The 15,477-nt window shown below is 54.2% G+C and overlaps 1 long non-coding RNA gene across 1 annotated transcript; it reads right to left on the reverse strand.

The window, feature by feature from the left end:
- Positions 1-7,553: 7,553 nt before the first annotated feature.
- LOC131503549 (uncharacterized) lies at positions 7,554-15,304 on the reverse strand. The gene is made up of 2 exons (XR_009257459.1): positions 14,690-15,304; positions 7,554-8,028 (listed from the first exon to the last, which is right to left on the reverse strand). It is a non-coding gene; the product is annotated as an uncharacterized LOC131503549 (long non-coding RNA).
- Between the last annotated feature and the right edge of the window lie 173 nt (positions 15,305-15,477).

The raw sequence follows: 15,477 nt of genomic DNA on the forward strand, positions 1-15,477 counted from the left end.
GGGCCCCGGCCGGCCTGGCCATCTGCTCCCAGCAGCCTGAAGGCTCTTAAAGAGACAGCACCCCCTCCCTGCCGCCCGGGGGCTGTGGGGCGGGGTGGAGCCACGGCTCCACAGGACCTGATCTCAGTGGAACCCCAAATCCCACCCACTTTTTCCCCGGCTCCCCCAGCCTCCAGGTCAGGAATCATCCTCCCCCCACCCCATTCTAGGCCAGGGCGCAGAGGTGCCACGTGGCCAGGAACATGGGGGTGTGGGAGGGGAGAGACACAGAGAGGCAGCCCGGGGACCAGCCCCTCCTCTCCTCCAGCCTTAGGCGGCAGAGGGACCGGCCACGCTCGGTAGCACAGCACTGGAACTGGGGTCCCTCACCTCCCTGAGGCCACCTCTGAGCTTTGTGAGAACCGCTGGTCTCTGGGAATCACCTCCCCGCCATTTTCACTGATGAGCTCCCACTCACCCTTCCTCGGGGAGGATGACAGAACCTTCGTTTTGAGGGCTGCGGGCCAGGGCACAGCCCAGTGCCTTGCAGCACCCCCGGGATGGGGACACATTTATATCCTGCATTTCCCAGTTGAGGAAACTGAGGCTTTGCTCAGCGTCGCCCGCCCTCCCTCCCTCCCACCACCACCACCACCACCACCACCACCACCACCACCACCACCGGCCTCCAAAAACCCATGAGCCCTGCCTGAAGCCTGCCTAAGCCTCTCCTAGGCCAGATAGGACTCCTCACCCTTGAGATCCTTGGGGAAGCCAGACTGAATCCCAGCTTGGTGCTTTTGCCACACTGCTAAGGGCCACAAGTTTACGTGATTTGTGTGATTGTTTATTTCCTGTCTCCCTGCTGGGCTGTAGGCAGGGATTGTGTCCGCTGTATTCACTGTGTTCTCAGTACCTGGCATCCAGTAGGCACTCAATATTTGCTGAATGAACAAACGCCAGGAGCCCCTCCCCCCAAAAGTTTCCTCTTCCCTGGCTTCCTCTGCCCTCTGCGTGTTGGGCATCTTGCCTCCTCCCACCTCAAGGTGAGGCAGAAGGGACAAAGGTTGAACAGGGATGCTGGGAGAGAAAAGGAGGGTGACCTTGAGAGAGCCACCGGGCCTCCCCTCACATCTCCCTCCTCCCAAAGGCGGGGGCAGCTCCAGCCAATCCTGAACCCGCAGCCCTGCCAGACAGACTGGGACTGTCCCGAGCTCTGGCCCTGCGAGGCTGGCCGCTGTGGTGTGGTGCCTGGGACCCTGGCCAGGCCCTCAGTGGCCACAGCCAAGGGGCTAAGCTCGGGGAAGGAGGAAGGCAGGCGGGAGGGGCCCCCTGGTGGGGGAGGGAGGTTGGCAGAATCAAAGCCGAAACCTGGCTGAACAGTTGGGGGAGCTCGGGGGAGCTCGGGGGAGGCGCTTCCCCGGACTGGAGGCCTGGGGGCAGATCAAGCTGGGGAAATGGAAAAGATGGCCTACAGCATAAAAGGAGGGTGGGGAGCTCCCTCCAGGGCCCCCACACTTCAATCCTGCCCCGACAGGAATTCGATTCCTCCTCGGCTCCCTAAGCCCCCCTGGGACTCATTGGGAGGCTGTGTGGCCCCAGGTGCTGCCCTCCCCCTCTCTGGGCCCAGTCAGTAATCCCCTGCACTGGTCCGCACTCCCACCCAGGGTTGTGAAGAAGCTGAGAGAAGGTGACAGAGGTGACAATCTGGTGCTTGTCACTGCCTCAGCGCAGTGGCCGCGCGAGGAGGGAGGTAGAGGGAGTGAGGCAGGCGCATCTGTGAATGGTGCTGGGGGAGGGCAGAGCAGAACCGGGCAGGAGGTCAGCAAGGAGACCCCAGGCTTCCTGACACCCACGCCGAGGAAATCTGACTCCCTGAGCAAAGCAGGAACTGGGGAGGAAGAATCGGCAAGACCTTAGTTCAGAGAGACACGAGAAGGCGACAGGAGCTCCCTGGATCCTTGAGGGGGCAGCTTCCAGACCCTGCAGCCAGCTCTGTTTCTCCGGAAGCCAGGAAGGGGGCCTCCCCTGGCCCTCACCTGGGCGACAGCCGGCGCCCTCTGGCGGTGACAGCATGGACCAAGGGGTCCCACCTCAGCCTGGCCATCAATGTCCTCCCAGGGAGGCTGAGCCTGGCACCCGGAGGAGCCCATGGTGGGGGGGGGGGGGGGGGTGCGGCGGGGTAAGTGTATGGGATCAAGATCCGCCCCCCCCCCCGGGCCATTTGGAGTTACTGAGCTTTAGATCCGATCCCCAGCAAGCCTCCTTGGCCCAGAGCCACCCAGAACCTCCCAGAACAAAGTCAGGTGGAACAGAAACCCCTAGAGAAATGGCAGAGGAGACCAGAATAGCAGGGAAAGTGCTGAAGCAATATGAAGCAATATGCAGGCTACGGGGAGCTCAGATCCGGAGTGAGTGCTGGCTCCACGCTTCTCTCTCGCTTGCTGTGTGGCCTGAGGGGAGATACTTGGCTTCTTTGAGCCTCCATCCGTCTCGCAAAGAGAACAATAATGCTGACCTCTGATTATTAGGAGGATCCGACATCATCTCGCGGACTGTAATTAGAACCTCCATCAATGCCAGTTTCCCTCTCGAGGACCCCCCAGCAGGGCTGGAAACCCCCTCTCTGCTCTGAGGTAGCCCATGCTCTGTGGACCACCTGAAGGCCATTGCCCCCCAGGGCTCCTGGGTCTGACCTTGGAGCTCAAAGCTCTTCCTCTGTGGCGTGTGAGCCCTGACATCCTCCTTCAGACTTACCCAGCAACCACTCCAGATTCCTGCCTTGAGTTGAGTCTGATCTCTAATTCATCACACACACACAGCTGGATACAGATTTTTTTTTTTAAGAGTAAAAAAACTTTTTTAAGGTTTATTTATTTTGAGAGAGACGACACACACGCACAAGTCGGGGAGGAGCAGAGAGAGAGGGAAACAGAGAATCCCAGGCAGGCTCTTCATTTTCAGTGCAGAGCCTGATGTAGGGGTCGAACTCATGAACCACAAGATCATGACCCGAGCCGAAGTCAGGTGCTTAATTGACTGAGCCACCCAGGCGCCCCAAGGTTTTTTTAAGTAATGTCTACATCCAACGTGGGGCTTGAACCTACAACCCTGAGATCAAGAGTCATATGATCTACCGACTGAGCCAGCCAGGCACCCCTGATCCTTTTTTTTTTTTTTTTTTTTTAAGTAATCTCTACACCCAGGGTGGGACTGGAACCCACGACTCCAAGGTCAAGAGTCGCATGCTCTTCCCACTGAGCCAGCCAGGTGTCCCTCTGGATACAGAATCTTAAATACTGCTTGGATCATGGCCCACTCCTGCTCAATAACCTTCCATGGTTCCCAGTTGCCTTCCAGGCAAAGTTGGAACTTCTCTCCCAGCCCAGGACTCGAGGGCCTTCTCGCCTGTTTCCGATCCAGCCAAGCAGGTCTGCTCACCATCTGCTGAGCCGTACCTGGTGCCCCAGGTGCCCCAACCACCCTGCAAACACTGGCCCAGCCCGCCTATTTGCATGCCCCACGCCCAGCCCCTCCCTTGAGACAGCTGGCTCCTGGAAGCAACTCTGCCCTGACAGGGCTCATCCAGGGCTCCTGGCCTAGCCGCCCAGCACCTTCCTGCCCCCTCACGCTCATCCCTCACCACCCCACCTGCTGCAAGGCTCTTAGCACCTGACCTTGCCTCCCACTTCCAGAAGAATTGAGGCCATCCGGGAGGAACCCTGGCCAAGGCCCGCCCTCACGCCCGGAGATGCAGTTCCTTGCCTCTCCCTTCGGATTGTACTTGCACCTTCCCTCCCCAAGGCCAACTCACTCCCAGGCTCCCACATCTCCGCCTCCCCTAATGCACACGCACACACTCCTGAGTCCTTGGTCCTCATGTACCTCTCCTCCCTCAACACCGTCTTATCCCTCAGAACATCAGCCTGCTTAAGTCCCTCATTCCTAACCCGCCCACACACACCCAGACACCAACACACACACACACACACACACACACACACACACACACACACACACACATTCACCTTCAGCTACCATTTCAGCTAAGCTACTGCCGCCTTCTCTCTCTCTCTCTCTCTCTCTCTCTCTCTCTCTCTCTCTCTCTCTCAAAGCTGGGCGTCTGAAAAGAGTTGTTCACACCCTTTTGGCAGGCCTGGTCTCCGGCCACCTCTGCACAGGACTGGGCAGAGAGGGCACATCCTCCTCCTGGACGAGAGCTCCCCACAGGCTCCCCTCCTGCTTGCCTCCTGCTGATGCTTCAGGCCCAGGCCACATCCTTAACTCCTGGGCTATGGACTCTCCAACCTCCATCTACCCCCGTCCCAGGCTCTGGACCCCCATATCCAACCCACCAACTGGCTTCTGGACATCTGCCTTCAGATATCTCGGGTACCTCTCGTTCAGCCCGTCCAAAACAGATCTCAGCCTCTTGACCACACATTTGCATTGCCCGCCCCGTTCCCGCTTGCCCTTCCCCCACGGGGACCCGGAGGAGAACAGGGGAGTTGCCCTAACTCCTCTCTGCTTCACTCCCAGATCCATTAGCCTCCAGTTGCTGTCCCTTATGGCCCTTCGTCATGGCCACGCCGGCCTCCCCATCACCGAACCAGCCTCCAAACTGGCCTCCCAGCCTCCTCTCCCGCTCCCCTGTATGTTTCATGCATCAGCCAAGGTGATCTTTCTCAAATCCAGTCCGATCAACTCAGCCCTCTGCTTCCCCGTTACCCTTGGCTTAAGTTCAAGCTCCTGAGCATGACGTTTCTGCTTCAAAATCTGACCTTCTGACACCCATGCCCCTTTTGCCTTTCTTTTTTAAGGGTCCACGTGGTGCTGTGGGGTCGATCCCCAATGTCAGCCTTTCCCAAGACCCTGAATACCATGACTGATTGAGAAAGGGGACTAGCAGAGCAATCAGCACGTTAGAAATATGGAACGAAGGCCAAGAAGCTGAGCCAGGAGTGTTGGCCGTTGGCTGCCAAGGCAACGTTGGTTGCCCAAGGAAAGCCAACACTGTGGACGGCACCACAAAGAGATGGAAAAAACTGGTTTCTCGGTGACGTCCTTTTTTTTTTTTTTTTCAAAACACTTTTTTGAAGTTTATTCATTTATACAGCTCCAGTGAGGGATGGGCAGAGAGAGAGAGAGAGAGAGAGAGAGAGAGAGAGAATCCCAAGCAAGCTCTGTGCTATCAGCACAGAGCCCGATGCGGGGCTCGAACTCCTGAGTCGTGAGATCATGGCTTGAGCTGAAATGAGGAGTCCCACGCTTAACCTCCTGAGCCCCCCAGGTGGCCCAGGAAGAGCCAACTTCTTATGATAACATACCAGCCAACTTATTTGAGTGCCTGTTATTTGCTTCCAGATGCGTCCCCAGATCCTAGATCAATACAAACACCTAGTAGATGCTTGATAACTATTGTTGAATACGTTAACAAATGAATAAACAAATGAATGCTCATGGGTACCAGCCCACAGTGTGCAAAATGCCTCACCTAACACCCCCCCACACACACACCAGTAACCCTATGAGGTATGTATCCTAACGATCTTCATTAGGACCTGAGGCTTTGTGAAATGACCAGCTTGAAAGTGTCAGAGCTGGGACCGACCTCAAGCCGGCTGATGCCAGAGGCCTGTTTTCACATCCCTGTGTCCACATCCTTTCAGTGAAGGTGCCTTTGCCTGCTCCCCCTGATAAGGAGGAATAATAGCCTTTTGATGGTGGTGTGGAGGTCAGTGGTCACCACTGCCAGGGCTCAGGTCACCACGACCCCGGGTGCCTCTCATCTCTCAGCTCTGTCTCTTGCATGCATCAGAAGGGTTCCCCCCCTCCCATGGGGGTGTCCGGGTGGCCAGGCTAGTCAAGCGTCCGACTCTTGATTTCAGCCCAGGTCGTGATCTCATAGTTCATGGGATCGAGCCCCCGCTCAGGCTCTGAGCTGACAGCACGAAAACTGCTTGGAATTCTGTCTCTCTCTCTCTCTCTCTCTCTCTCTGCCCCTCCCCTGCTCTCTAAATAAATAAATAAATAAATAAATAAATAAATAAACTTTAAAAAAATAATAAAAGGTTTCCCCTCATGATCACTAAGTGGCTACACTTACTCCGAGCATCCCATCCTTGGAGGACAATTTCCAGAGTGGGGCGGGGAGGGTCACAGAGCCAGGGTTTTCTCCTTGGCATCTTTTTTTTATCAGGGAGAAAAACGTTTTCCAGGGATTCCTGAGCAGGCCCGTGCTCCTTAAACCAATCCTTGGGGAAAAGACTCCCATCCTTGGATCAGAGCCATCATGGTTGTGCCCCAACACACCTGACATGACATCCAGGGGTCTCCACCCATTAACTGAACAGAGGTGGGGCTCTGTTAGCAAGGAAGAAGGAGGCATGGCTGTTGAGTGGAGAGGCAACTCTCCACCCCCCACCCCTCCTGGTACAGCACCCTCTCTATTACAGCCTTTAGAAATACTCATTGCCTGCGGCGCCTGGGTGGCTCTGTCAGTTGAGTGTCCCAGTTCAGCTCAGGTCATGATCTCAGGGTTCGTGAGTTCGAGCCCCACATCGGGCTCTCTGCTGTCAGCAGAGAGCTCAGTTCGGATCCTCTGTCCCCTTCTCTCTCTTTCTGCCCCTACCCTCTCTCTCGGCCCATCCCCTGATCTCTCTCTCTCAAAAATGGATAAACATTAAAAAAGAAAAGAAATACTCATTGGCTGAACTCCAAACAAAAGAAAGAGGAAGGGGTAGGAGGTGGGGGAAGTCTCCTTCTTAGCAGACATGGACTTTGGACCTGAAGTCATGGCCCCCAGGTGCCCACCTTTCAAGATGAGACCACCAAAGAAGGCTGCAGCTCCTGATGGAAACCAGGCTCACGGGGCCCAACGTCTGCAGGGACCGATAACCTGGAACAGGCAGACAAGTGGTGGATCATGAACTGTTGTAGGTTAGATGTATGGAGTCATTCATTCAACAAGTGTTTATTGGCCATTGTCTCCTCCTCCACGAAGTCCGTATAGGTGGGCAGACTGCGTGGAGATTGCTGATGAGGGGATTCTGAGTCTGCACTTTGCTTCGGCAGAAAGGATGCCAAGAAGGATTAGTAATGTCTGCCGTGAGCACAAAATGGGTGGGGGGAGGCAAAGAGAAGGAAAGAGGCCAGGAAACAGAGTGAATTATGGGCAGAAAGACCTTGAGCCCAAAGACAGGGTCAGGTGTTAGAGGCTGAATTGTGCCTCCCCCCCCCCAATTCCTGTGTTCGGGTCCTAACCCCTAGTACCTCAGAATGCAACCTCATTTGGAGATAGGGTCTTTACAGACACAATAAAATTAAAGTGAGGTCATTAGGGTCCAACAGGACTGATGTCCTTATAAGAAGGGGAGGAGCGCCTGGGTGGCTCAGTCAGTTAAGTGTCCGACTTCGGCTCAGGTCATGACCTCATGGCTTGTGAGTTCGAGCCCTTCGTTGGGCTCTGTGCTGACAGCTCAGAACCCGGAGCCTGCTTCGGGCTCTGTGTCCTTTTCTCGCTCTGCCCCTCCCTCGCTCATGCTCTGTCTCTCTCTTTGTCTCTCAAGAATAAATAAAACATTAAAACATTTTTATTAAAAAAAAGAACAGGAGAAGGGGAAATTTGGACACAGAAGGTCATATAAGGAGCATGCCATGTGATCATGAAGAACCCCAAAGCTTCTGTGAGTCAGAATCTCAGGAATGATTTCATTAAGCGATTCGGCCTTGGGATCTCCCATGGGGTTGCCATCAAGATGTTGGCTGGGGCTTCAGTCATCTTAAGTCTTGACCCGTGTGGGACAATCGTCTTCCAAAGTGGCTCACTCACTTGGTTAGCAAGTTGTGGCCTGCTGTTGGCGAAAGCCATCAATTCCTCACCGTATGGACTTCTTCATGGTGCTGCTTGTGGGTCCGGAAAGCATGGCAGCTGGATTCTCCCCAAGAGAGCGATTCCAGAGACTCAGGCAAAAGCTTGGTCTCCAGTTTCATAACCTAGTCTTGGGCATCGCACACCGTCACAGTATTTTATTGTCACATAAGTCAGCCCTAGTGGGTGCGGGAGGGGACAGTATAAGGGCATGAATGCAAGGAGGTAAGGGGTCCGGGGGCCATTTTGCTGGCTGGCTGCCACAGGCTGGACAAAAGCTCTGGTACTGTAGAAGGTTCTAGGAGCAAGACTCATGAAGAGTCTGATAGACGGGGCTTGGGAAAGATGGAGCCTATGGAGCGTATGGGTTTCCCAGGACTGTTCGAACAACATATCTCAAACTTGATGGCTTAAAACAATAGCAATTATGGGGTGCCTGGGTGCCTCAGTCAGATAAACATCTCCCTTTGGCTCAGGTCACGATCTCATGGTCTGTGAGATCGAGCCCCACATTGGGCTCTTGTACTGACAGCAGGGAGCCTACTTGGGATTGATTCTCTCTCTCCCTCCCTCTCTCTCTCTCTGCCCCACCCTCGCTTGCTCTCACTCTGTCTCAAAATAAATAAACTTTTGGGGCGCCTGGGTGGCTCAGTCGGTTGGGCGTCCAACTTCGGCTCAGGTCATGATCTCGCGGTCTGTGAGTTCGAGCCCCGCGTCGGGCTCTGGGCTGACAGCTCAGAGCCTGGAGCCTGTTTCGGATTCTGTGTCTCCCTCTCTCTCTGACCCTCACCTGCTCATGCTCTGTCTCTATCTGTCTCAAAAATAAATAAATGTTTAAAAAGATTAAAATAAATAAATAAATAAATAAATAAACAAACTTTTTTAAAGTTTATTTATTTATTTATTTTGAGGGGGTGGGGGAAGAAAGTACAGGTCATAGAAGGGCAGAGAGAGAGGGAGAGACAGAAAATCCAAAGCAGTCTCCACGTTGTCAGCGCAGAGCCCCACGCAGGGCTCGAACCCACGAACCGTGAGACAGTGACCTGAGCTGAGGTCAGACGCTTAACCAACTGAGCCCCCCAAGCGCCCCGAATGAATAAACATTTTTTTAAAAAATTTGAAAAGGGGAGCCTGGGGGGCTCAGTTGGTTGAGCAGCATTCAGCTCAGGTCATGATCTCATGGTTCGTGGGTTTGAGCCCCATGTCGGGCTTTGCCCTGAAAGCAAGGAGCCTGCTTTGGATTCTCCGTCTCCCTTTTTCTCTGCTCCTCCCCCGCTCACGCTCATGCTCTCTCTCTCAAAAATAAATACACGTTAAAATTTTTGTGAATATTAAAAAAATATAGCCATTTTCTCACAGTTGTGGAGGCCAGAAGTCCCAAAACAAGGCATTGGTGGGGTTGATTCCTTTTAGAGGCTCTGAGGGACAATCCTTTCCATGATGGCTCCCGGACATCTGTCTTCCTATGGCCACCTTCCCTGTGTGTGTGTGTGTGTGTGTGTGTGTGTGTGTGTGAAACCACTCTCCCCTTTCTCTTATAAGGACACCAATCATTGAATTTAGAGCCAACCCTAAATCCAGGAGGACCTTCTTCTGAGGCCCCTAACCTACATCTTTACATCTGTAAAGACCCTATTTCCAAATAAGTTCACAGGCACAGGTTCCAGGGGTTGGACTTAAAGCGTAACGTTTTGGGGACACTGTTCAACCCGCGGCAAGAAGCGTCTCTGTGGAGGGAGGGAATGGTCGATGCCATGACCTACTGTCTCCACCTGCTTTGACTCAGCTGTCACCTCTAGGGAGCTTGCTACCTTTCCTTTGTGCCCCATAGCACCTTAGTCCACCACCATCACTGCCACCATTATTCCCTCAGCTAACATTTGCCGTCAGGCACTGAGCTGGGCCCCAGGGCTACAGCAGCGAGAGATGCCAAATTTAGTGTGCAAAAATATGGGGCAGGGTGTGGGAGGCCACGGGGCTTGAACTCGTGACTCTGAGATCAACACCTGAGCCGAGATCAAGAGTCAGAATGCCTAATTTTTTTTTATGTTTATTTTTTTTTCTAAATTTTTTTTTTAACGTTTATTCATTTTTGAGACAGAGAGAGACAGAGCATGAATGGGGAAAGGTCATAGAGAGAGGGAGACACAGAATCTGAAACAGGCTCCAGGCTCCGAGCTGTCAGCACAGAGCCCGACGCGGGGCTCGAACTCACGGACTGTGAGATCACGACCTGAGCCGAAGTCGGACGCTTAACCGACTGAGCCACCCAGGCTCCCCTTTTTATGTTTATTTTTGAAAGAGACAGAGTGCGAGCGGGGGAGGGGTAGAGAGCGAGCCGGAGACACAGAATCTGAAGCAGGTTTCAGGCTCTGAGCTGTCAGCACAGAGTCCGACGTGGGGCTCGAACCCACAAACCGTGAGGCCATGACCTGAGCCCAAGTCAGATGCTGAACCGACTGAGCCACCCACGTGCCCCAAGAGTCAGATAGCTTAAGGACTGTTCAACCATGCCCAGTATGGAGCCTACTTTGAACAGATAGATAAGTGGCACCCGGGTAATCTGAGTTGCAGATAAAGAGTGAGTTTAAGTTTGGCCCATGTATTGTATTTGGCAACCCTGACATCCCAGCCTCCGTCAGGGAGAGAGGGCTCCGAAGACCTAAGCTGGGACCCCAGGGCTAAAGACAAGAGAGGGTTTCTGGTGAAGGGAACAGCAGGGCCAAAGTCTTGGCGTGGAGAGGGGGCCCTGGCCAGGTGGGAAGGGGCCAAACATGCACCCCTAACCCCTGATGGAGGCTGGGACCTCAGAGTGCTTAACTGACCTGACCAGATGTGCACTTTAGAAAAAGGGGGATGTGGGGCACCTGGGTGGCTCAGTTGGTTAAGCGGCCGACTTCAGCTCGGGTCATGATCTCGCGGTCTGTGAGTTCGAGCCCGCGTCGGGCTCTGTGCTGACAGCTCAGGGCCTGGAGCCTGTTTCAATTCTGTGTCTCCCTCTCTCTGACCCTCCCCGGTTCATGCTCTGTCTCTCTCTGTGTCAAAAATAAATAAACGTTAAAAAAAAAAATGAAAAAAAAAAAAAGAAAAAGGGGGATGTGTGTGGCATTGAAATGCCAGAGAAAGAAGAGTGTTTCAAGGAGGAAGGAGTGAATAGCAGGCCAGATGTTGCAGGGAGGTCCAGAAAGACAGGGACTGAGACCCGTCCATTGGGAAGCTGCTGGAAGCATCGGGCAGAGGCTTCCGCGGGGTGCTAGGAATAGAAGCCACCTGCAGGTGGCTTGAGGGGTGAGCGGCGTGAGAGTCAGGAAGGTAGAGGTAAGGTGGGCCACTTTTTCCGAAAGTTTTTTTGCGGAGGGAGAGAGGCCTGAAAGCAGGAGAGAGCAGGGCTGAGGAAGGCGGGGGAGGGAGGGAGGAGTGAAGGGAGGGACCCTGAGGGGATGAGGCCCAGCCCTGGGAGGTCTGGCCCTGGAGGAGGCTCAGCTCCTCAGGGGGCCGGAAGGGAGAAGGTGGGGGCGCTTTCAGATTCCTTTTGGGACATCCCAGGACTGTCCTCTGCCAGGTGACGGGGGGCAATGTCTAAAGCCTGCCTCTCCCCAGCTGTGCAGTGACACGCGTGCCACTGGGGAGGTGTCTCCCCAGCCCGTGCCCCCCCACCCCCAGTACAGAAGATAACACAGAGCACAGGCCATCTCCAGGCCTCCACAAAGCAAATGAGTGAATGACTAGTTGAGAGCAGTTGAGGGCTGTAGGGCAAGAGGAGAGCAAAGCACGGTGAGGGAGTGGCTGAAGCTGGAGGGAGAAGGGTCCAGAAAGTGGGTGGGAGGGGTGCAGGGCCTGAGAGAGAGAGAGGGGCAGAGTGTCTCCGTCCAGAGGGGTGTGAGAGGAGAGCAGAGCAAGATGCCCAGGGCGGGTGTGTGTGTGTGTGTGTGTGTGTGTGTGTGTGTGTGTGTGTGTGTGGCTCATGAGGCAGTGTAGACAGGTAGACAGCCTGGTCGAAAGAGGCAGAGGCTTGTCAGGGAGGGGAGGAAAGGAGCGGTGGGTGGGGTGGGGAGGGGTGGGGAGATGAACTTTTGCACCTTGGAAGGGAATTCCTTGGTCGCCCTGGGCCATGCCAGGTGCCTTCCTTATTCCTATCGCCTTTAATCTCATTTAATTCTCCCAACCTGCCTTGGAGAACATCAAGCCGGTGAGAAAACGGTCGCTGCGGGTAGTCTCACTGTAGGAATAAGGAAACCGAGTTCTGGGTCTCGAGGCACCTTGCCTAAAGTCTCAAAACTCCCAGGTAGCAGAAAAGGAGTTTAAGCCCAGGCTGGTCTGACTCCAAAGCAGACTCTGTTCCACCACCACTCAAGGCCAAGGAAGCCCTGAGCAGAGGAGTGTCCACAATCAGGTGGAAGGATACTGATGTAGGGCAGGAACAGGGCATTGGACCTTCTCAGGCCTCTCACGGGGCCCAGATGATGTCACCTCCCCAAGGGACGGCTGGGCTCACCTCCCGGGCCTTGTCAGATATCCCGCAAATTCCAGCAGCCTGGGGGAAGGTGGACCCAAGAGTGAGGAGTGGCACAAGAGCCAGCGCATAAAGTAATCGTGGAGGCAGATATCTGGTCCCTCAAACAGCTGACCTTGAAATTCAAAGTGGGTAAGGAAACAAGAAAAGCCAAAACAGGGTGGGGACTGCTCAGGGTTGGGGGGGGGGGGGTTGAGCCTGATTCCCACCTTGCCCCTCCTCCCTCTGTAAACACCCTTGCCCACTCCTTCATGCTTCCCTGGCTCTGCAAATACTGTTCCCACCCCTGGAATCTCCTTGTCTCCTCCTCCTTCAAGGGCAAGTTCACAGGGCCCCTCTTCCCACCCTGGCCACTCTCCTCCCACCCTTAGCTCCCTCTTCTGGTCCCCAGAGTACTTGCAAGCAAATTTTCTTTTTTTGCTTTTTTTCTTTTCTTTTCTTTTTTAACTTTATTTATTTTTGGTACTCTCTACACCCATTGTGGGGCTCAAACTCATGACCCCGAGATCAAGAGTTGCAGGCTCGGGGGACCTGGGAGGTTCAGTCGATTAAACGTCCGACTCTTGATTTCTGCTCAAGTCGCGATCTCACGGTTCATAAGTTCGAGCCCCGCATCCGGCTCTGCACTGACAGTACGGAGCCTGCTTGGGATTGTCTCTCTCTGCCCTCCCCCACTTGTCCCCCCCCACCCCCGCCCTCAAAATAAATAAGCATTGGGAAAAAAAAGAGTCGCAGTCTCCACCGCCTGCGCCAGCCAGGCGCCCCTTCTGACCGAGGAATAGGATTCAGGTTGAAGATTCATTCATTCCAGTCTACCTACATTCCTCTCGCCGTCTCCTCAGGCTGGAAATACCATCACGCTGGCTGCGCTCCAATTTGTGTCTCCTGCCTGGGCCTCCCCCCTGCTCCGAGTTCCAGACTCTGATCACCCCACATTTCTATGTGAATGTCTAAAAGACATCTCAAACCTGACATGGTCAAAACAGAATTCCTGATCTTCCCCAGCCCCACCCTCGTCGTGTTCCCTCCAAAGCTGCCCGGGTCTCTGTTGAAGCCGCTGCACTTTCCCAGGAGCTCAAGCTCAAAAACACACCAGACAGACCCTGACTACTACTCCCATCCCCACTGCTGTCCAGCTGGCACAAGCATCATTGCTCTTGCCTTTGATTGGAGCAACGGCCTCTGCATGGATCCTCCTGTGACCTTGCCCCTACACTGTCTTCTCAACCCAGTGGCCAAGAGCACATAAGACACTCCATGGCTCCTCCACGCAGATTCTCCTGCAGTGTCCCAGCTCGCTCTATCCCCAAATCCTTTAAAACCTACAGGCCCTAGGGAACCTGGCTGCCTCAGTCGGTAGAGCATGTAACTCTTGATCTCAGGGTCATGAGTTCAAGACCTATGTTGGGCGTAAAGCTTACTTAACAACATCAAGCGTACAAGCCCTCAATGATCCTCTCTCTACTTGTTTTTTTAAAACAATTTTCTTTAACATTTATTTATTTTTGAGACACAGAGGGAGACAGAGCATGAGCAGGGGAGGGGCAGAGAGAGGGAGACACAGAATCCAAAGCAGGCTCCAGGCTCTGAGCTGTCAGCACAGAGCCCGATGCGGGGCTCGAACCCACGAACAGCGAGATCATGACCTGAGCCAAAGTCGAACACCCATGCTTCCTTACTTCCTTCGGATCTTGACACAAATGTTACCACATGCTTACCTTCCTTGAGTATCCTAGCTAAAACTCCAAATCCTGACCCTCCTTATCCCCCTTCCCTGCTTTATTTTCCTCCATAGAATCGATATCATCTACCTTATTATATATTTTTTACCAGTTTATTTAGTTTATTATCTGCCTCCTTTTAGAACACAAATGCTGGGGGCATCTGGGTGGCTCAGTTGGTTAAACGTCCAACTTCAGCTCCAGTCATGATCTCGAAGTCTGGCCCTGTGCTGACAACTTGGAGCCTGGAGCCTGCTGTGGATTCTGTGTCTCCCTCTCTCTCTCTCTCTCTCTCTCTCTCTCTCTCTGCCCCTCGCCCGCTCACACTCTGTCTCTCTTTCAAAAAAATAAATAAGCATTAAAATTTTTTTTTTTTTTAGAATACAAGTTCTGTGAGGGCAGGCCTTTTCTGTTATGGCTGTTTGCTTTGCTGTCGGGAACAGTGCCGAGCCCATGGTAGGCCCTCAATAGATACTGTTGAGCACTTGTTTTGGGGTCATCACTGCACTGAGCACTGGAAGATGGGATAATGAGCAAAACCTGACCAAGTCTATGAAACTTCAGTCTCGGTCAGCGGTCGTCTAATTTTCGCGAGTATGACCCTACCTGCGGAGCTCGTGGAAGATTGACTCCACCCCTGGAGTCCTGGGGTAGGACACCCGGTAGGACCCAGGGGTGTATACAGTGCATTCAGCTTCCCAAGTGATTCTGATGCAAGGGGTCACGCTGGTCTGCTGGGACAGACTGAAAATCCTATCGTTCAGGACACCTAAGGTCTCATTTCCACAGCACCATCCATTAAACAGTGTTGCTTGCCTGTCTGCCCTCTAAACAGTGACGTTTCGGACTGCTCGTCTCTGTGTCCCCTGGGTTCACCACCGCGTAGGTGGCGGTGAATGCTTATTGAGAGAGCGAATGAATGAGGAACGAACAGTTAGACGGATGAATGAAGAACGGGACTCCGGTTAGAAAAGGAACTTCAAGAGTTCAAGATCTAGAAGGCGGGAACGTTTCCAAAGAGTTTTCCTGTGCCCGAAGGTTGCAGGAGGAACTGGTGTTTCCGAGGTCATGACGCGTTTGCTCCTCTGCGAAGGTGCCCCGGGCCGGCCCGGGCCGGAGCGGCCGCGGGGAGGCCGAGCGCTGGGGCAGCGCTGCCACCCACCCTGCGGCCTGGCAGCGCTCTGCTCAAGGCCAGGCGCGGTCGTTGCCATAGCTACAGACACAGCCTGGAGAAGGTGGGGCGGGGCCGGGATTACGTCATTCCTAGCGCGACGCTGCTCCGCGCCTCCCGCCTCTTTCGGGAGAGAGACCCTCCACCCGCCTCCCAGGCTCTCCACCTGCGCGCTTCCCCAGCTCGCGCCCTCCCCCTCTCTGCGCCGGCGCGGTGCCCGCCA

This window comes from Neofelis nebulosa, unplaced genomic scaffold (genome assembly GCF_028018385.1).
Source record: "Neofelis nebulosa isolate mNeoNeb1 unplaced genomic scaffold, mNeoNeb1.pri scaffold_66, whole genome shotgun sequence".
NCBI classification, from domain to species: domain Eukaryota; kingdom Metazoa; phylum Chordata; class Mammalia; order Carnivora; family Felidae; genus Neofelis; species Neofelis nebulosa.